The sequence below is a fragment of the Adiantum capillus-veneris genome, chromosome 23 (assembly GCF_014529385.1).
Source record: "Adiantum capillus-veneris isolate H3 chromosome 23, ASM1452938v2, whole genome shotgun sequence".
Classification (NCBI taxonomy): Eukaryota; Viridiplantae; Streptophyta; class Polypodiopsida; order Polypodiales; family Pteridaceae; genus Adiantum; species Adiantum capillus-veneris.
The window spans coordinates 104,434,136-104,455,335 of record NC_140953.1 but is presented as its reverse complement, the minus strand read 5'-3'; the positions used below and the strand labels follow the sequence as shown (position 1 = coordinate 104,455,335).

Below are 21,200 nucleotides of genomic sequence, written 5' to 3'. Positions count from 1 at the left end.
ACTACTATTCTACTGCTAAGCTATTGCGCACTAGTTTAAAGGTAGGTGGGAATATACCTTATCATGGCAAAAAATGCCATCGGGGGGTTCACATAACGTTCCCATAAGATTCACTTTGGATTCATGTAATCATGTGAAGTTCACTTGGGAATTAGTGCGTTCACTTTGTGACGTTCACGGTTCACGTTTTGAAGGATTGGGAGGCTTACCTTTACAACACCTTAAACAACTACAACGAAAAGAGGATGCAGATAATAGCTTTCTCAAAAGAATATGAACTAATCTTCACTCACAAATTTTGTAAACCCTACACACACGCAACCTCGACTAGCCGTGATTGGCTTCCCTCTACACGGTTACAACTCCCAATATACTTGGTTGCACTAAAAGAAGAAAAGGAACAATAAAATCAAAGGAAAAAAGTGACAAATAACAATGGAAATCTCTTCTCTTTTGCTAAAAAAATCAAGGGCTTCACTTCTTTTCAAATGCCCTTCTATGTGCTTGTACAAACTCCATAGGTGCTCCCATATATACATATATCTTGACCAAAACCCATTCAAATCAAGCTAAAAACCCACAAAGTTCATTAGAATTTTGAGAAAAAGTGATGGATTTTTTTCCCCCATTTTGTAAATGTACAAGCAAGGTATTACAACGTGTAGTCTACCCACAACTAGCTGGGATTTGCACTCAACATAATTTTCATACTTCAAACCAAGATGAAAAGAGATCAATATGTAGAGCTAAGCACCCACTTTCCTTAGCCCATTGATGAGAGACACGCTCTCAACTCACCACACTAGGTTCTCGCAAAGCAAGAGAGACACCTCTACAACAAAACCCCCATCCTTCACTAGAGGCTACCTAATGGAGATTCTTCTTCCTTGATGAATTTTACTCTTCACTCACTACCAAAAGCTAAGAAAAAGTTCAATTTTCTTCATAGTTTAAGTGCACTTACTTACTCTTAGAAGTTTAGACACTTCAATGTACAAAAACAACAAAACTATATGCCCTGCACAATTGGCCCGCATACAGATAACTGGCACACACTGCTTTTGTACACTTTGTACAAGCATGCTTTACATTCAAAGGTCCAAAAGCACTAAAAAACATTTCTCAAAGTCTTTGGGGTGGCTCGCATCATTCCATAAAAACACTTGATGTTCACATGGCGTTCACAACGGACTCACTTGTTGTTTACTTTCATGGAATTCACATGTTCACATGGCATTCACAACAGATCTACTTGGTGGTTACTTTTATGGGATCCAATGGAGGTTCATTTGGTCAAAGATCGGACCGCCCAAGGCGCCCAATCCTGCCACTCTTGATAAATGAAGACCATTGATCCCACCTCCCAAAAGTGGAATGGGGCCAATTTTGGTAGTTGTCCCCAGGCATGGAAACAGTGAATTAAGACACCATATACACCTAGGGCCCCCGCCGGCCCGCTTTGTTTCCCTCACCAAATTTGACCAAAGCGCGTTCTAACTGTGAGCCGGCAATGGCGGGATACCACGCTGTTTTTTCAGTCTTTCGACCTGGCTCGATCATCCTCTCCACTTTGAACAAGTTTCTCTCTCTCCCCCGCCCCCAACCCGGAGTGGCATGCACATCAGTTCCTTCCTTCCTGCTTTCCAGCTGTCTTTGGCGTTTTACAGAGAGATCACAACACCATGGCTGCATTGAAGGTCTTAGGTGTCTTAGGAGCCGTCATTTTCTGATCTTCCGGGTAGGAGATCCGGAAGGAGGCCATGGATGAGGTCGCTTTTTTCTGGCAAGCTTTTGCTGGTGCTGGATATAAGCATCATCAAAGCCTCCGCGAAGGTGCCATCCGCCCTTTCTTTGAGTCTTTGAGTTTACACCAGGTACTTTGAGCATCTTTGTGCCAGTTTTGCATACAGACAAGCATTCTTCTACTGCAATTTCTCGACAATAGCAATGCTGAGAAGGATTTCTTTCTCATCTGCTCCATTGCTTAGCGATGGGCTTTGCAAGCTGCAAGATGAACCTCCCCTCTCAAGCCTGGTTCATTATTCTGCTGTCTCGAAAGGTACAATTGTCCTATCTGAGTATACACAGGAAGGCCGCACAGAATCACCTGGAATGGCTGCCGCTTGTCTGGAGAATGTACCCCCTTTGCATGCCCGATTCAGCTACACTACCCATCAGCGCAGGTTTATTTGCCTTCTGGATGGTGTTGCTACTTATTGTGCCATCATGGATGAAGGTCTTAGCAAGGCAGATGCCTTCTCTTTCTTGCAGAAGGTCCGTGATGCCTTCCATGCCTTTGGCAAAGGACGTGGCATGTCCCTTACGCTTGGTGCTCACTTCTTGGATGATGAAATGACCTCTGTCATGAGCAATCTCGCTGCCTCCTTCGTTGGCATCCCTCAGAGAGAGAAGGACCGCATTCAAGCTGAATATCAAACCCTTTCTGCTGCTGGAGTTGATCTGGATGTAAGTTCGCCATCTGCCGTGGCCCCCTTGGATGATATGAGTGATCATGAATTCAATTTGAAAACAGAAGAGGGGCGTCTTGGATCCAGAGCTCTCTGGTTAACTCTGATAGGAAAAGCAAGGAAAGGGAAGAAGAAGGTCAAAAGCAAGCAAAATTGCCTGTAGAGATTGATGGCAGGAAAACAACAGACGAATACACAAATCTTAAAAGTTGTATTTGAATGGATTATTTGCGTAAGTTCCAAAGACACGATGCAAAGATTGAACACCATCTCTTTTTGAGGAGTAGTGATGTGCTATGCCGTTCCTCTTACTACTCGATCCAAGAATGACCTTGTGCAATTGCTGACATGAAGCAGGCTCTAGTCCAATTTGATAGAATAGAAAACCGACATGACCACTCCTAGGACTTTCATATTTGTTTGCTATCAAGGTATGCTACTATCGATCTTTGTGCTGTGCTGCCTTTTTCTGGTAGGTAGGTGAGACCATTGCATCAGAAAGGTGCTCTTGACATTGGTTTGTATATCAAAGGAATTGCAATTGGTGTGGATGCTCAATAGTAGAAAATGGTTTTTTGTGCACCTTTCCAATACTGGTTAAGGCACTTAAAAGTTCACTTTTTTAAAAAATGAAATTTAATTGTGCAAATTTACTCTTGCTTCGATGCAATGGGTTTAGACTGTGTATTTTGCATGCTACTTATGGTGGAGAATTCAAGACTCGAGCAAATTCTTATTGTGGTGTGAGTGTGCTTGTAAGACTCATTGCAAAGTACTGTTTTTGTGGCACTAGTCTTGCATATTAGGCATTCACTCCAAGCCATCATACAGTCCTTACCCACTCTGGCTGAGGCCCCTCGCTTCATTTGTGGCACTAGTCTTTCTTTGTTTGGCATGTTTAGATTTCTGATTATTCTTTTTCTTTATTGACCATGCAGGAAATCAGACTTGAAAGGAAGCCCTACGAGCAGAGTCCCCCGAGTGGAAACTTCATCAAGCTTTGACAATGGTGGTCCTTTTGACATCAGCATTTTGTAACAGGCTGCGAGTCTTCTGTTGATTCTAGATTATTTCATCAATTCTAGACTAGGTATGGCCTCTTCATGCCACTTGTTGTTGAGATATTAGGAATAAGAACCCTTGCCAGAAACAAGAGAAGGGCTTCTTGATGGTAATAAGCTTGCCTCATGCTACAATGAAGTATGTGTGGCTCTGAATGTGTGTGAGAATATGATGGTGTAAGCTAGTTGTGAACTTGAATTGCTATGGGACATGGTGTCCCTTTGAAAAGACCGGTGTCAGAAAAAGGGTTTTAATGTGGTGACCGAGGAAGTAGGAATTTACATTCTCATTCATTAGCTAAATTTCCTCCTAGCAACTGCTGGTTTTTGGAAATGGATGGCATTTAGGTCCCCCCCCCCCCCCAACAAAAAAAAAAAAAAAAAACAAACAAAAAAATAAAAAATGTGCACGCGCACTCAAATTGACAACGGAAAAACAAGTAGCCAAATTACTAGGCCTGGAAAGAGATACCCCTCTTTAATACCCATTTAATGCCGAGTCATGTAAGCTCCGAACACAATGAATGAAAATTACCTGTTGAACTTCCAAAAGCAATAGAGTGAAACTTTGCAAACAAATCTCTTTTTGCTTTTGATATTAATATATGGTCAATCCTAAAACCACTATAACATCTTTTCAATAATCTCGTTTTTGTTTAATCAACATCAGTTGATTGGATATACAAGTTTTAGCCAAGAGGCAAAGCCAACTTTCTGAGTAATTTACAACAAAAGACAATTCCAAGGGCGCTATTACTGCCTTTAGTAAGTGTGTGGGCACGTACAAGGTCACCCATGCATGTGATAAAAATCTTGGGTTTGTCAACTATACAATATGACAGTCATACTATGAAGGAGCTTTCGCACAATTCTAGATAACACACAAAATTAGCAATTGAAAGAATGGAGCAAGATAGAGGGTGAGGGATGCAATTCCACTACTTCTATGTTTCGACTCAGAGAGATGAAAGTCCTTCACCAAGTATTTCATATGTCCACAACCTTGACCAAGTAGCTGACATAATCAACATCACATACGTAGCCCAATATTACCGAAATTTCTATAGCTTTTTTTCACCCAGTGACGGTTCATAGTTGGCATGTTTAGGTGGTGGTTACAGGAGGTTCAGTTATCGGAATGTGGTCATGCGTATCCTATTGAGCCAATTCAGTACTGATAAGGATCACAAAAAAGCCGATACATGGTGATATGTAAACCCACCTCACATGATCACGTGAAATTTCTTATGATCACAATGTTTATTATCACACACATAATCACAATTAATGTGATCACAGAAAAGCCGATACATGGTGATATGTAAACCCACCAAAACCCCATCGGGGTATGCGTTTTATCTGATGGGCCCATCAGGGAACTGTAAGAACACTAAACCAGGTCCACTAAGAAATGAAAAAATCTTAGAGAGCTTATCGAAAAATTTTCTATAGGTTAAGGGGAAGTCACATGAATATTAGCATGATCACGTGTTTTGAAATGTAATCACTCAACGTTATTAACATGTTCACTATTTGTGATCACCTTAATGAAAACCCTGCTCACCATATTTTTTTTTTGGTGATTCTCAAATCAGTCATTGCATCGGATAGAATGGCCTCATTTAAATTTTCTTGAAACCTTCTACAATTGTTAGTCTTGCTTGTTTTAGCATAGCATATCCTACTATTATTGCAGTTTAATTGCTAACGAACACAAGAGAAGGGAGCTTCTCTTGGACACTTTGAGGCTAGAAAAGAGCACACATGCTTGGCACACTTGTCCACAATAGCGCCACTAAGCATTCCCATTAACGTTTGAAAAACTTATAGCTTGAAATTTTTGTGGGGATTTACTTCCGGGCTCAAAATATTAGCACAAATTTTCATTACTTATGTTTAAGAGAACACATTCCATCATTGTAAAGAAAGAGTTCGATAGCTAGACGGCTCGAGGATGGTTCTCGAGATTTGGATAGAAACCGTCATTTCCTAAGACATCCCAACGCTTACTACATTAAGACTAAGCGACCTTCACCAAAAAGTAAATACAAAAGAAGCCTAAACGAAGGTGCTTGTTATGGCGTTGACAATTAGTTTGAATATTCTAAACACTATTGGGTTTCCCCTTTAGAGGAAACTCACAAAGCAAGCAAGCTTTTTCGAACGAGTCCCACTAGGTATCGCAATCATTCAACATTGAATTTAGCCACTTTTCTTATACCAAGATCACTTAAAAGACAAATATGAACTATTATCAAATCCATTCAATTGACACCAAAGAGCGGACATTAAACTATGCGTATGAAACAAAATGCAAACATAAACATGCCAAATAATAGAGGCCTTGTCATTGTTTTATATGATTATAAAACACTATCATGAGTAATGCTTGCACCCAGGTTTGTACAAAAATGAATGCCATACCCAAGAAACAAGAAACTTACGGTGACTCATGTAGGTATTTAATGTATTCTCACTTGTGCAAATAGATGCAAATTCCTTCAAAGGTCTTAAAAAATTTGACCTTTGTGAAAAGTGAAGATATTATGGTGAGCAAAATACTCAAAAACAACTAATTTAATCCTCAATGAAAAGAGAAAAATTAGGACTATGTTAATAAAAGCAATCATAGAGATCAACATCTCGATAATATCACATTTTGTCAATGTGCTAAATGATATCTTTTAATTGGCCAATGGCTTAGCCTAAAGGTTCTTATGAAGGAAGACTAAAAACAACACTGTTGGAATTAGGGTTGCAAAGAAACGCACACAGCTTGGAGAAGACAAAGGAAGCTCAAGGCATACAATAGAGAGTGTGCTGCTTAGTGTGCAAAAGAAAGATGGATAGCCCTAGAGTGATGGGCGTATATACAATGCACGGGGAAAAAAACCTTCAAAAGAGGGAAAAAATGCCCTGGCGGTCCTACTGTGTTCACACACATCACTACCACATGTATATGGTAGCAAATCCCCCCTGGAGTGATGCGGTGAACGAGAGATGGCACATGAGTAAAGGAAAGTTCCATGCCCTAAGGACACGATCAGTCCACAAAGGGGAGTAAGCCCAAAGCTTTGTGGAAAGCTTCGAGCTTCTCACGAGACAATGACTTTGTGAAAAGATCTGCAAATCCCCCCCTGGAGTGATGCGGTGAACGAGAGATGGCACATGAGTAAAGGTAAGTTCCATGCCCTAAGGACACGATCAGTCCACAAAGGGGAGTAAGCCCAAAGCTTTGTGGAAATCTTCGAGCTTCTCACGAGACAATGCCTTTGTGAAAAGATCTGCAAGGTTGTCCTATGTTGTCATATAAGCCAAGCTGATCTCTCCTACTCAGAGCCTCTCCCTGACATAGTGGTAATGCACCTCAATATGCTTTGTGTGAGCATGAAAAACTGGGTTCCTCGCAACTGCCAATGCGCTGTGACTGTCAGTGTAGGTAATGTTGGCAGTGTTCTATCCAACACCCAAATTAGCCATAAGGCGTCTGAGCCATACACACTCAACCGTAGCTGTGAAGACTGCCTTGTACTCAACCTCACAACTAGAAGTGGCCACAGTAGGTTGCTTCTTGCTCAACCATGATATACATGAACTGCCAAGCATGAAACAAAAACCACTTGTGGACACTCGTGTGTCAAAAAAACCAGTCCAACTCTGAGTCTGAAAAAGCATGTAAGTCTGTCGGCAATGATCCCCCCTTGGGATAAAACAAGCCAAGATATAAAGTGCCACTAAGGTTGCGGAAAATCCTCTTGAGAGCCTGCCAATGCTTAGACCATGGGCTATGCATAAATCTACTAACCTGTGAGACTGCAAACTGAATATCCGTCCTTGTGTTACATACATAAATGAGGGATCCAACAACAGTTTTTTAAAGAGTGACATCTGCAGGATCACCAACCTCATGGAGACTCAATTTTAAACCTGTTTCCATGGGAGTGGCAACATGTTTGCAATCCTCAAGTCCAAATGTGTCTATGTAACTTTTCTAACACAAGGCAATACCACCATCACACAACTTAAGCTGTACGCCCAAGAATGATGCAAAAGCCCCAAATCTTTCATCTTGAAAGTAGCATTCAAATCAGCCTTAAATTCAGCAATATGTCTCTCATTTGGTATAGTGATCGGCAAATCATCTACATAAAGAACCACAATGAGAAGTACATCCCCCTCACGCTTTACATACAATGTGCTTTTTGTTGGGCTATTACGAAAGCCTCGTTTGACCAAATGAGTGTCAGCTTTCTCATACCAAGCACAAGGAGATTGCTACAACCCATACAAAGAAAGCCTTCTTACATCTGCACACTTTTTCCTCTTGTCCTTTCTTGACGAAACCGGAAGCTGCATTACATAAACTTCCTCAAATATGTCACCATTCAAGAAAGCTGTAACAATGTCTGATTGATGTACATCCCAACCAAAATGAGTTGCCAATGCACATAGAAAATGAACAGTAGTCATATGAAAAGTGGGAGAATGTCTTCATAATCTATGCCTTTTTGCTGCGCATAGCCTTTTGCAACAAGTCGAGCCTTATGGCGATCGACCTCACCATCCGCCTTGCATTTCAACTTGTAAACCCACTTTGTACCAATGGCCTTTTTGCCAGGAGGCAAATCACATAAAGTCATTTTCTATGAGTGCATCATATTTCGATTGCATGGCAAATTTTTTGAATTTTGTGCTTCATCAAAAGATAGAGGTTCCTCAACATCGTATAAGCTAAACACAGCAAAATTATAACAATCTGATGCATAAGATGCATGGACAGAGCCTGAACGAGTACAACTAGACAAAGATCATCCAATTTACTGTCACGCAATGGTTGCACCAGCCATTTTGGCATACCTCTAGCCTGCTCATTTTCAACGCTTTCCTCATCAAGTACATCATTTACATCTGCACCAGTAATAGGCTGATCTATAACATGTTTGGAAATCCCCAGGTTGTACATTTGCCTCATTGGACTTTACATTCGAACTTCCACCACTGAAAAGAGGCAACAAAGTGTCATAAATGTCCTGTGAGCTTACATTACGGTCTCTAGTACATGACCCGGGGGATTCACCATAGAAAGCTTATCGTACCACGTAAGTGGAGGGGAGGGTTTTTTTTTACAAGTTAATTAAGTGTATAAGCTAAGGACAAGCCTCCAATAATTTATCTCCCAAACTTAAAAATAAGGGAGAGAGGTATCATATTTAGGAAGGGAGGGTTGGGGCGGGGGGGTTGGGGGGGACCTGAATCGTGTTGATTATTTGTAACGATTGTTCACTGGTGTGCACTAGAATTTGGATGAATTTTTCATAGAAAACGGTTGATTTGGAGTAGGTCAAGGGTTGATTTACACCAGCTTTGGATGGGTTAGAATTGGAGCTAGAGTGCAAGCCTGATTAGACACACATAGTTTGAAAGTCAAACTAAGATGAATCGAGGGTACATTGGTTCATTAGTAAGTTGCTAGTCACTATGCTACACACTCTTTGACTAGTTTTACTCAGCTAGATAATGTGAGGCCTAAATTCTATATATAAGATAGGGGTATGATAATTTTCTCCATTGATTGTTGTATAAGCGTAGAAAGGGGAGTCATATTTCCTAATATGAGTCGTATATAGGAGTTTTATCAAAGTTGTCCGCTCGTAGGTGGCATCCCATTTTGTATATAGAGTGAATCTTCCGAAGTACATGACAACAAGGACTGAACAGAATCTTCCACAACCACTACATCTTCTGAAACCAAAATATGCTTTGTTTGCGAATGATATAACCTATAACCTTTGCTTTCAACACTATAACCAACAAAAATACATTTGACAGCCTTGTCATCCAATTTTCTACGTCGTGTTTGTGACACCAAAGCATATGCCAAACAACCAAAAACACGCATGTGCTCAATAGAAGGCTTTCTATCATGTCATGCTTCATATGGAATAATAGATTACAAAGCTTTTGTAGGACACGTTGTCAGGAGTTTTTTGGAGCAAGAGATTGCGCATATGTACATATACATGCATGGTGCATCAAATAAAGGATTGCCCAATTTCCATAGCCAGGTGGTTACGTGGGGCCCACGTGTGTACAGGTAGGACAGGGTGTACATAGTGCAACGATTTTCACTATTATCAGTACTAGTGTGTTTTTTCTACAATAAGGAGGAGTTGGTAGCGCGTAAAACTTCTCGAGGAAGCTATCTGCAGGCCGAAGACATGAGGTAAGCAGGTGTGTCAGATGGCATCTAGTGGCGTCAGGAGGGCGAATGGGGTCAATACTTGCACGCGGAGAAGTATGGACACGACGTGGGTGTTTTCTTGTGATACTTATGCAGAAAGGTCATCATGAGGACCAATTTATGGGGCCACTTCACGTGGTTGCGGGATGCATTATTTGGAAAAACTGAGCGCCAGGTGTGCGGATGATGCAAAAAGGTGACAACTATGCACTGCGAGGTCAGTTTTTGGCCTGTTCGGGGTTCGTTTGAGGTCATCTAAAAGGCCACGGGTGCCCAACTAATAAATCTTAGTGTGGGACCTGAAAAAACAGAGAGAGGACCAGAAAAAACGTGGAGAAGAGAGGAGGAACAGCCGCAGGTGTGTTTTTTGGGTTTTTGGAGCCTGTTTTGGTTGTAAACTGCTAATCCGATGTCGAATCTGAGCACTTTGACATTGTAGACTTGGGTTTTGGGCCGTTCCGGACGCGATGGCGCTGTCCATTTTGCCAAATTCTTCACTCTTTTTCTGTTGTTTTGGCTGTGTAAGTTTCTCCTATGGAGCGAAGCTTCTGCTCCAATTTGTGATTGTATCTGGTATCTTTTACCCATATTGTGTGAGCTATTTGCCCCATTGGTGTTGGCCCAAGCTCAATTGTATCTAAACATCATAAATGCTCCTCTTTTGAGCTGATTTTTTTGGATGTGTGTGTGTGTGTGTGTGTGTGTGTGGAGTGGGCAAGTGGATAGTCTCTCTCCTCTCACTCCAGAGGTGTGTTCCCTGTCTCGGCCAGGTGTTTTGTGTAAGCCGAGTGGTGCCCCATAGTGTGTGTGTGTGTGTGTATCATTCCAAGAGTGTGTGTCAGGTCGTTATAGAGGCGTTCTGTGTGTTTTCATCCCGCTCACATTCTTTTGGCGCCCCCACGGAGGATCTTCTTCGAGTACCTTCTACTTCGAGCTTCAAGCTTCGAGATTCAGGATTACAGGTTACAGGTTACAGGTTACAGGGACAGGTACAGGTACAGGTGATTCACACAGGTACAGGTAGCTGGAGTACAGTGATATACTAGCATTGGTGTCACTTGCAGTTGTTGTGGGTATGCATTACTTAGCACTTGTTTGAGCGCATTTTCTGTTGGATTGTACGTTACTTGTGGAAACTGCCATGGTACGCCTTTGTGGAGCCATATATGATTTTATTTGGCAATCCTAGCCATTTCTGAGACTTGGTCTGGAAGATAGTCATTTATGAGACTTGACTATACGCGATTTGCATTAGCCTTCGTGTGAGGGTCGATACCGTGAGGTTTTTATTGAGCTAGGGGATTCTCAAATGTGGAGATCCTTTCGGTGATACAGGTAGCTGGAGCACCCTTTTTGTGACCTCGCCATAGGCTATGTACTAGTGAGTCCTACTTGATGCTCGGGTTCTATTGTTGACAGTTTATGCATACATATACAGTCTATATTTTGGGTTCCTACTGCTCTACTTCTGGGGAAACTCTGTCAAAATTTTTCCAAGTTATGATGGCTGGTTTCTTGGTTTTTTGAGCCATTTATGCTGTTATGCTGCTGAAATTTTGGCAAAATCAGAGGTTAAGTCAGGTGTGCCTTCTTGGGAGATGCATGGTTGACTTTAATGGATGATCAAAATGGTCCTCAATTCACTCCTTTTCATTTAACTCAGAGAATCCAAATAAATGTTCATGTGTCTAGGAAGATTTCTTTCCAACAACGCATATTCTTTATGTTCGGGCCAAGAAGATTACGAGAGATCTTGGAATGTCCTTTGCCTGTTGTAATTCCGATGATCAACTATGAAAACTCATTTGATGTGCATGTGTTTGTCCTTATCTAAAGTTGAGCTCCATTGAAGTTTCTAGAGGTTGAGTCAGTGAAAAGTCTTGGGTTCTTGTACGTCTGCTCAAAGGGGTTCTCAAAGCATTGTAACTTGGGTAGCCATGGCTTTCTCTTATCCGGAGTTTCATGGAAGAAGTGATGAAGATGTGGAAGATTTTTTGGAAAATATGGAGGTTGCCTGCATTAGCAACCAGATTCATGACCCTGCGCAGATGTTACATCTTCTCCAAATTTGTTTGAAGAGTGATGCACGAGTCTGGTCCAAAACATTTGAAGAGGAGTTGCGTGCAGCGGATCCTCCTGTAAGATTGAGTTGGGACAATCTAAGGCATGGGTTGGAAGTGGAGTTTGTGAAGATAGAAGATCCTGACAAGGTGTGGCAAGAAGTACAAGGTTTGGTGCAAAAGGAAGGTGAGCCAGTAGATGCGTACATACGTAAGTTCTCATTGGCATGGGAGCGGATGTGCAAGGCCTTAGCACCACAGATACCCCCGCCTGACATGATGAAGAAGGATAGGTTCTTGGCTGGCCTTTGGGAGAATATACGTTGGAGAGTGGAGCTAAAGAAGCCTAGGACATATGAAGATGCACTAGAGATAGCAAGGAACAAAGAGTGGAAGTTGAGGAAAATGAGCTAGTTAGGGGTGGAGTCTTTGCCCATGAGGTCTGAATTTCAGCCTATGGAGTCTTTACAAGGTTGCATGTCAGGGGTTCATCATGAACCAATGGTTCCTGTTACTACTCAGGTTATGCCAGCAGTGGTCACTACATTGGTGCAAGATGATGGGCTAAGGCAAGACATGAGGCAAGTGGTAGATTTAATGAAGAATCTCAGCCTAAACATGCTAGGTCAAGTGGGAAATAATCGAGGTCAAGGGAGGTATGCAAATCAGCTAGGAGGTGAAGAAAGGCCTAGGAATGGTGTTGGACAAAGCAATGGTAGGTTTTGGAGGCAGACGCCCACATGTTACAGTTGTGGAGAGTTGGGTCACATCAGCCCACAATGTGATAAGCCACCAAGGATGGGGGGAGACATGTATCCATTGCCAAGACAGGTGTTAACTAGGTCAAATGATTATGGCATTGAGATCAAGGGAGATGAAGGAACCAGTGGATTAACCCAAGAGGAAAAGGGAAAGACAAAAGTGCTAAGTGTAGTCACCTTGGAGAAGGCATCAAAGCTAGAGGATACATTAGTGATGCCTATTGGGAAGAGGACCACAGAGGATAAGGAAGGAAGAAGTGCCCCAGGTCCTAGTCAGAAGAAAGGAAAGAGCCATGAAGGCGAGGATGTCAAGGCCAAGAGAAAAAGGAGAGCTCGTTGAAAGTTTCATGTTTCATATTTTCCACTAGGGGATGGGCAATTAAGCTATGACTTGAAGGAGGATCTGACGAGCAGGAAGGCAGATGTTACTTTTGGGCAGCTTATAGAGATGGTGCCTAAGCTAAAGCAACAGTGGAAGAGGATGGTTACCCCAATGGAGAAAGAGCCAGAGAGAGGTTCAGTAAAGGTGTTGGCAATGGATGAGCTACCAGACATTTGTCCAATAGTAGATGTGTGGCATAAAAGGAAAAATTTGAGACAAGGTTATGTGGATGGCGGAGCCCAAATATGCGTCATAACACACTCATGCGTTGAGAAGATGGGTCTCATAGTGGCTGGGGTGTCAGGTTTCCGGATTAGATTGGCAAACCATCAAAAAGTAAAATGCTTGGGTGTTGTAAAGAGCTTAGAAGTGGAGGCATATGCTGCAAAGGCAGTGGTTGATTTTCATGTGATGCCAGCAAGGTTGGGAGCATATCCTATTATACTGGGTAGACCATGGTTACGTGCAGTGGGAGCTGTTCAAGATTGGCGACATGGTACGATTAGCCTCTATGGAAAGACATGTACCAAGAAGCTTTATAATATGGACACAAGGAAACGATTAGAGGAGCTTTATGAAGATGAGGATGAGTCTAGTGATGAAGACTCTTCCACAGTGACAGATGAGGACAGTGATAGCACTACCAGCAGTGATGAGGATGCTGATGTTGCATTTCTTTTGATGGACAAAGAAATCCAGGAGTTTGGTTTAGTTGCATTTGCGAATGAGGTTGAAGATGAAAGTGAAGGGCCTTATGAAGTGATTGAAGGGCTGATGCAAACCAAGGTTGAGTTGTCAAAGAAGCAGGAATTGATGACACAAATGATCAGTGGAGACCTCTCAGCTATGGAGAAGGATATATATTTGCACATGCTGGCTAGTTTTCCTGATTTGTTCATTACTTCATATGAAGAGATCAGAGGGTTCAAGGGCGAAGAGATGCATATAGAGTTGAAAGAAGGTGCTAAGCCAGTGCGGAAAATGCTAAGAAGGATGGGTCAAGAGAAAATGGAAGCCTTGCGAGAAGAGGTGGACAAGTTGTTGAAGGCAGGGTTCATAGTCCCTGTGGAGACCACAGAATGGGTGAGTCCAGTTGTAGTCAGTCCAAAGAAGGATGGGAAGTGGAGAATTTGTGTATATTTTAAACCCTTAAACGCAGCCACTAAGAAGAACCCATATCCTCTTCCATTCATCGATCAGATATTGGATTCAGTGGCAGGTTATGAGAGGTATAGTGTGTGTGATGGTTTTTCAGGCTATTTTCAATTGAAGATTGCTCTTAAAGACCGCACAAAGACCACTTTTGTTACGCCATGGGGCTGCTTTTGCTACACAGTATTGCCATTTGGGTTGTCAAATGGACCTTCCTTCTATCAAGAGAGAGCAAATTGGGTGTTGGAACCATTCATTGGTAGTTGTGTTAAAGCTTTTATGGATGACTTCTGTGTTTATAGCACTAGGGCTGAACACCATGAGAAGCTACAGATGGTATTGGCTTGATATGATGAATGTGGAGGACAACTAAATCCAAAGAAATGTCATCTAGCACAGCCAAGGGTGAAGTTATTGGGCCATATGGTGTCAGAAAATGGAATTTAGGCTGATCCAGACAAGGTTAATTCTATTATTCTTCTTCCATCACCTACGAGTACGAAGCAATTGGCAACCTTTATACACAAAGTGAAGTACATGGCAAGGTTTATTCCATTGTCTTCTCGGATTCTTTATCCATTACAACAAGTGGCAAAGCATGATCCATTGCAATGGGATGACAACTGTGAAGAAGTGTTTCAAGAGGTGAAAGAGGTGTTAGGGGGGTTGTCAGCCATGCAGGCTCCTCATTGGGAGAAAGTGTTTTATGTAAATCCATCAGTAGGGGATGATGCCATTGGAGCCATGCTACTGCAAAAGGGGAAGGGTAGCCATTATATGAGGCCATTGTATTGTGCAAGCCGAGTGAAGTTGGTAGCGGAGAGAAAGTTCTTGGAAGTAGAGCTAGTGATGGCCAGTGTAATATTTGCTTGTCGACGATTTCGTCATTACTTGCTACCACGGCATTTTGTTTTCTTGATGAGTTATGCCTTTTTGCCACAGTTAATTAATGGTACTAACATGTCAAATGTGGTGAAGAAATGGGTAATTGAGCTGCAAGAGTTTGACTTCTCTTTTCAAGTGGAAGATAGTACAAGGGCTACCCTAGCTGATTTGTTGACCTACAAGGAGAATCCCCTTATTGTTAAGGAAGAGGTGGTGAGAAAGGTAGTTGAATAAGTGCCACAGATTAGCAATGCACATCTGTTGTTCTTTGATGGTTCATACAGAAAGAGCCATGATGCAGCTTCAGGGGGTATAGCACTTTATGATCCAGAGGGGAAGCTAGTATGCAAGAGAGGGTTCAAATTGGATGCTCATAGTAACAATGAGGCTGAATATGCTACTCTGGAAGCCGGATTACACATTTGTTTGAAGCATGGGGTTCGAATGTTGAGCATAAAAGGTGATGCCTTGTTAGTGGTGAAGCAAGTGCTGGGTGTGTGGAAGAGCAAGAACACCTCATTGAACGAAATGTGCTTCAGAATTAAAGGCCTGTTAAAAAAGTTCAAAGCATGGATCATCAGACACATTGAACGTGCTCTAAATGGAGAGGCACATGAAGCAGCTCAAGGCATGATTGGGGAGCTATTTGTGTTGAGGACCACTTTACCTCTTTATCATGGCCGGGAAAGTTTGGCTCAAGAACAGGAGTTTTTGCTAACAGGAATCATTCCAAAGGAGATTCAGAAGTCTAAGAAGTATGTCTTTGTGCGTAGAGCATACAGGTACAAATTGATTGGTGATGTCTTATACATGAAAGGGGCTGATCTCGTGTTGAGACGTGTACCTTGGCGAGAGGAGCTTTATAGAGTATTGGAAGAGAATCATGAAGGCGCATGTGGTAGCCATTTTTCTCTAAAGATCACCTTGCATAAGATTTTGCAAGAGGGGTATGTATGGCCTAGTTTTCACAAGGATGTTCACCATTGGTGTAGGTCTTGCAATAGGTGTCAAGAATTTGGGAAGAGAGCGTTGAAGCCAGAGCAACGAAAAACCATTATGGCATTTGATGTGTTTGAAAAGTGGGGGATTGATGCAATAGGCCCGTTACCTATCACAAGCAGGGGAAAAAGCTATATCTTGACGGCAGTGGACTATCTCTCTAGATGGGCAGAGGCTATAGCAGTAAAACAAATCACTGCAAAGGATGTGGCAAAATTTTTGTATGATGAAATATGTCGCAAGTTTGGGGTGCCATTAGAGCTACTTTCAGATAAGGGGCCAGGATTTAGAGCTAAACTGCTAGACTTCTTATGCACAAAGATGAAGATTAGGCACCAGCATACCACTCCTTATTACCCGCAGTGTAATGGCTTAAATGAAAGATTCAATGGTGAGTTGGTACAAATTCTTTCTAAAGTGACAGAGCACCAAGGAAAGAATTGGTATTTGGAATTTCCTAGTGCATTATGGGCTTACCGTACTTCGGTGAAGACAGGCACAGGGTTTACTCCATTTCATTTGGTGTATGGAAAGGAAGCACTATTGCTTGTGGAGGTAGAGTTGCCTGCGGTCAAGATGTTAGAGAAGTTGCTTGGGCCGCCTAGTGATGCATTCAAAGAGAGGATCTTGTAGTTACAAGAGGTCCAGTTGGATAGGATGAGTGCATTGGAGCATTATGGGCAGATGCAGGATAAGGCTTTGGCAAAGATAAATGAAAAGGTCAAAAGTAAGGGTATCAAGAAACGTGACTTGGTTTTGCGCTACAACAGTAAGCTGGACAACACCCTCCAAAAGAAGTTTCAAATTAAGTGGGAAGGCCCTTTTAAGGTAGTGGAGTGTTTTCCAAATGGCACATATCAGCTGGCTAACCTGGATGGTGTTCTACATAAGTCAAGGGTAAATGGATTGCGTCTTAAAATGTATCATGCTAGATTGATGATGGTGGAGCAAGATGAGCTGTCTGTGGATCAAGCAGTGTTGGTGAGGGATGAGGAGACCTGTGATGCGGCGAGTCTCATATCTCTCTTTGCTGCTGCTGATCATGAATGATCTAGCAGGCTAGGGGATGGGCAAATTATGTCAGGAGTTTTTTGGAGCAAGGGATTGCGCATATGTACATATACATGCATGGTGCATCAAATAAATGATTTCCCAATTTCCATAGCAAGGTGGTTACGTGGGGCCCACGTGTGTACAGGTAGGACAGGGTGTACATAGTGCAGCGATTTTCACTATTATCAGTACCGGTGTGTTTTTTCTACAATATGGAATAATAGACTGCAAAGCTTTTGTAGGACACGTTGTCAGGAGTTTTTTGGAGCAAGAGATTGCGCATATGTACATATACATGCATGGTGTATCAAATAAAGGATTGCCCAATTTCAAAGTCAGGAGGGCGAATGGGGTCAATACTTGCACGCAGAGAAGTATGGACACGACGTGGGTGTTTTCTTGTGATACTTATGCAGAAAGATCATCATGAGGACCATTTTTGGGGCCACTTCACGTGGTTGCGGGATGAATTATTTGGAAAAACTGAGCGCCAGGTGTGCGGATGATGCAAAAAGGTGACAACTATGCACTGCGAGGTCAGTTTTTGGCCTGTTCGGGGTCCGTTTGAGGTCATTTAAAAGGCCACGGGTTCCCAACTAATAAAGCTAAGTGTGGGAACTGAAAAAACAGAGAGAAGACCAGAAAAAACCTGTAGAAGAGAGGAGGAACATCCGCAGCTGTGTTTTTGGGGTTTTTGGAGCCTGTTTTGAGCGTAAACTGCTCATCAGATGTCAGATTTGAGCACTTTGACATTGTAGACTGGGGTTTTGGGCCGTTCCGGACACGATGGTGCTGTCCATTTTGCCAAATTTTTCACTATTTTTCTGTTTTTTTAGCTGTGTAAGTTTCTCCTATGGAGCGAAGCTTCTGCTCCAATTTGTGATTGTATCTGGTATCTTTTACCCATATTGTGTGAGCTATTTGCCCCATTGGTGTTGGCCCAAGCTCAATTGTATCTAAACATCATAAATGCTCCTCTTTTGAGCTGATTTTTTTGGATGTGTGTGTGTGTGTGTGTCTGTGTGGAGTGGGCAAGTGGATAGTCTCTCTCCTCTCACTCCAGAGGTGTGTTCCCTGTCTCGGCCAGGTGTGTTGTGTAAGCCGAGTGGTGCCCCATAGTGTGTGTGTGTATCATTTCAGGAGTGTGTGTCGGGTCGTTATAGAGGTGTTCTGTGTGTTTTCATCCCGCTCACAACGTGTTAAGTACATAACTGGCACACATTATGGCCTCAAGCCAAAAAGAATGTGGCAAAGCTTGACTTTTAACCGTACATCGTGCCATTTTCATAAGTGACCTATTTTTCCTCTCAGCTACACCATTTTGTTGAGGCATATAAGGCATTGTACATTGGTTTTTTATCCCTCGACTAACCAGAAATGCATCAAATTCATGAGACATATACTCCCCCCCTCGATCGGAAAGGAGGGTGCCCATAGTACATTTCGAGACATTTTCAACCATAGATAGAAATTGTTTGAAGTACATAAAAGCTTCGGACTTTGGTTTAAGCGGAAATACCCATGCATGCCTGGAGTAATCATCAATGAACGTCATGAAGTAAAGGCAATTCCCAAGGACGGAGTTTGCATGGGCCCACAAACATCACTATGTACAAGTTGCAACCTGCATGTGGCCCTAATTGAACCATCCTCTGGAAACTTCGAACGTTGCATCTTACCCAAAATACAGCCTTCACAAACATGTTTGACATGTCCTTCAATAGGTGGCAAAGAAGCAACCATATCACATTTCTGCAAACGCATCAAACTGGCAGATTTCATATGCCCAAAACGTACAGGCCACAATTTTGCATCTGAAATAGCCCTTGAATCTGCAACTGCATGTGCAAAATTTTATCCACACTTGTCATACAAAGTGAGCTTATACAGCCCACATCACAAAAGGCTAGATACAACAATTTCATCACCAAAATTGAAATCATGAATTGTACATCTGTCATCCACAAATTTGACTACAAGTCTAAGTCTAGCAAGTGCAGATACAGACAAAAGATTCTTTTTGATCCCAGGTACATAAAGTGCATCAACAAGTGTGAAAGAACTTCCATTTGCAGCAGTAAGCACAATCTTTCCAACCTCTTGAACCGGATAAGAGGCATTGTTGACACAAGTGACTGAATTCCCATGAGGGACAGACTTGAGAGAGGTGAACAATTCATGATGTGAGGTAATGTGCTTTGTAGCACCACTATCGAAATACCACACATGGGAATCTCCAGCAACAACTGACATGCATGCATCATGGATAACAAGATTGTAAGTGCACTCTGCACTAAAAGCCCATTCTACATCAACATCAACATCACAATCTCCTTTCACTGAAGACTCAACAATGGCTGCATTTGTAGTGGAACCAGTATTTGCAGTGGAACCACCCTCTTTCTTCTTAGCCTCTTTAGCCTTCAACTTAGGAAACTGCTTGATCAAGTCATCATTAGCTTTACAATGATGGCAACGCATCTTCTTTTTTCCCTTATCACCAGAATTTTCCAATGAATTGCTGCCAGCAGAAGCATTAAGAACAGAAGTTTTTCCACTCGCAGGAGAATCATAAGAAGTGAGTGCATTGCTGTTACCACCCTTTCTTTTAAGAAGCAATAAAACCCTGTTCAACTGCACGCTGCCTAGTCCTGTTTTTTCTAGAAAGTGACTCTTGCAACAGCAATGTGCATAATGCATCAAACTCGACAACCTCAGGATTTCCTTCGGTCATAAGTCTCCAAGTACTAGCAAAATCCAGGTAAGAATCTGGTAAGGCATCAAGAACATTCTGCACAAGGGAACTGCCTGAAACGACTTCACCTGCAGAAATAAGTTTCTCATTGATATCCTTGACACCAGAAAGGAAATTTCTATATCATCTTCCTCATACATAATCTTTGATTCCATCTCTTTACGCTGCAAAGCTATTTTTGCCTCATTGCGGCTTGCATAAAGACCAGCCACAATATCCCAAGATTGTTTTGTAGATTTCATTGAATGAATGTGAGGAGTAATGGTGTGCTTCACAGACAATAGAATCAATGCATGAGCCTGCGCATCCTTTACATCCCAACGAGCTTGTTCTACTGTAGGGAAAACAACTCTAATATCAGTAATTCTTGCAGCAAGACCAGCAACATCCTCAACATCGCCTACATCCTCAGAACCAGGACGTACATCAATGCCCTGCACAATATTCCAGACACCCTTTGACACAAGAACATGTTGCATCATGTAAGGCCATACAGGGTAATTGTCCGGGCCATCCAACTTGTCCTCACATCTGTGTTGTTGTCAGCCGTGGAAAATGCCTGCACCTAATGTGAAAACTGCCCGAAATGAGGAGAAACTAAGTGAGACTAGCACGTGCTATATAGAACAACCAACAATAGAAGTTTTTTGGGACCTGTTATGAAGAATTTGGCACTGACAAAAAATCGGCACAAAATGACGAAATTGCCTACGCAGACCTGGCTGTAGTGGAAACGGAGGCCGAAATGAGCCCGAATAAAAAAAAATTGTCGACCTGTGAATTCTTGCCAAATCTCACTGAAATCAGAGAAAGTGAGCAGGCGTGTGCTGGTGCTGCTGCCAACTAAGCCCGGGAGGACGACACCTGTTATGACACCAATTGTTGGAATTAGGGTTGCAGAGAAACGCACACAGCTTGGAGAAGATGAAGGAAGCTCAAGACACACAATAGAGAGTGTGTTGCTTAGTGTGAAAAGGAAAGATGGATAGCCCTAGAGTGAGGGGCGTAAATACAATGCACGGGGGGAGAAACCTCCTAAAGAGGGAAAAAATGCCACGGCGGTCCTAGTGTGTTCACACACATCACTACCACTATACATGGTAACAAACACAAAACTCATGACAACTGTGAAGATGATAAATTTATGCTCCACTACCTCAAATAACTCCATGTTAATCAAAGAAATCTAAATCATAACTCATGGGTAATACAAGGACAAGCGAAGAACTTAGAAGAGGACATAGTAAAGATACGTACGTGAGCACATGTGCAATACCAATAGCCCTACATGAGGCACCTGTGAAAAAGACCTTGCCACTATTTTTAGGACATTGTAAAGACTTGTAAGGCATTTAGGAGAAAATGGTGAGAAAGCATGTTGGT

At 42.2% G+C, this 21,200-nt stretch overlaps 1 pseudogene across 1 annotated transcript; it reads left to right on the top strand.

Moving 5' to 3' along the window:
• The first annotated feature begins 1,176 nt into the window (after positions 1-1,176).
• LOC147428285 (phytolongin Phyl2.1-like) lies at positions 1,177-3,758 on the top strand (annotated as a pseudogene). Its single transcript, XR_015186035.1, has 2 exons — positions 1,177-2,899; positions 3,407-3,758. The product of XR_015186035.1 is annotated as a phytolongin Phyl2.1-like (transcript).
• Positions 3,759-21,200: the final 17,442 nt, after the last annotated feature.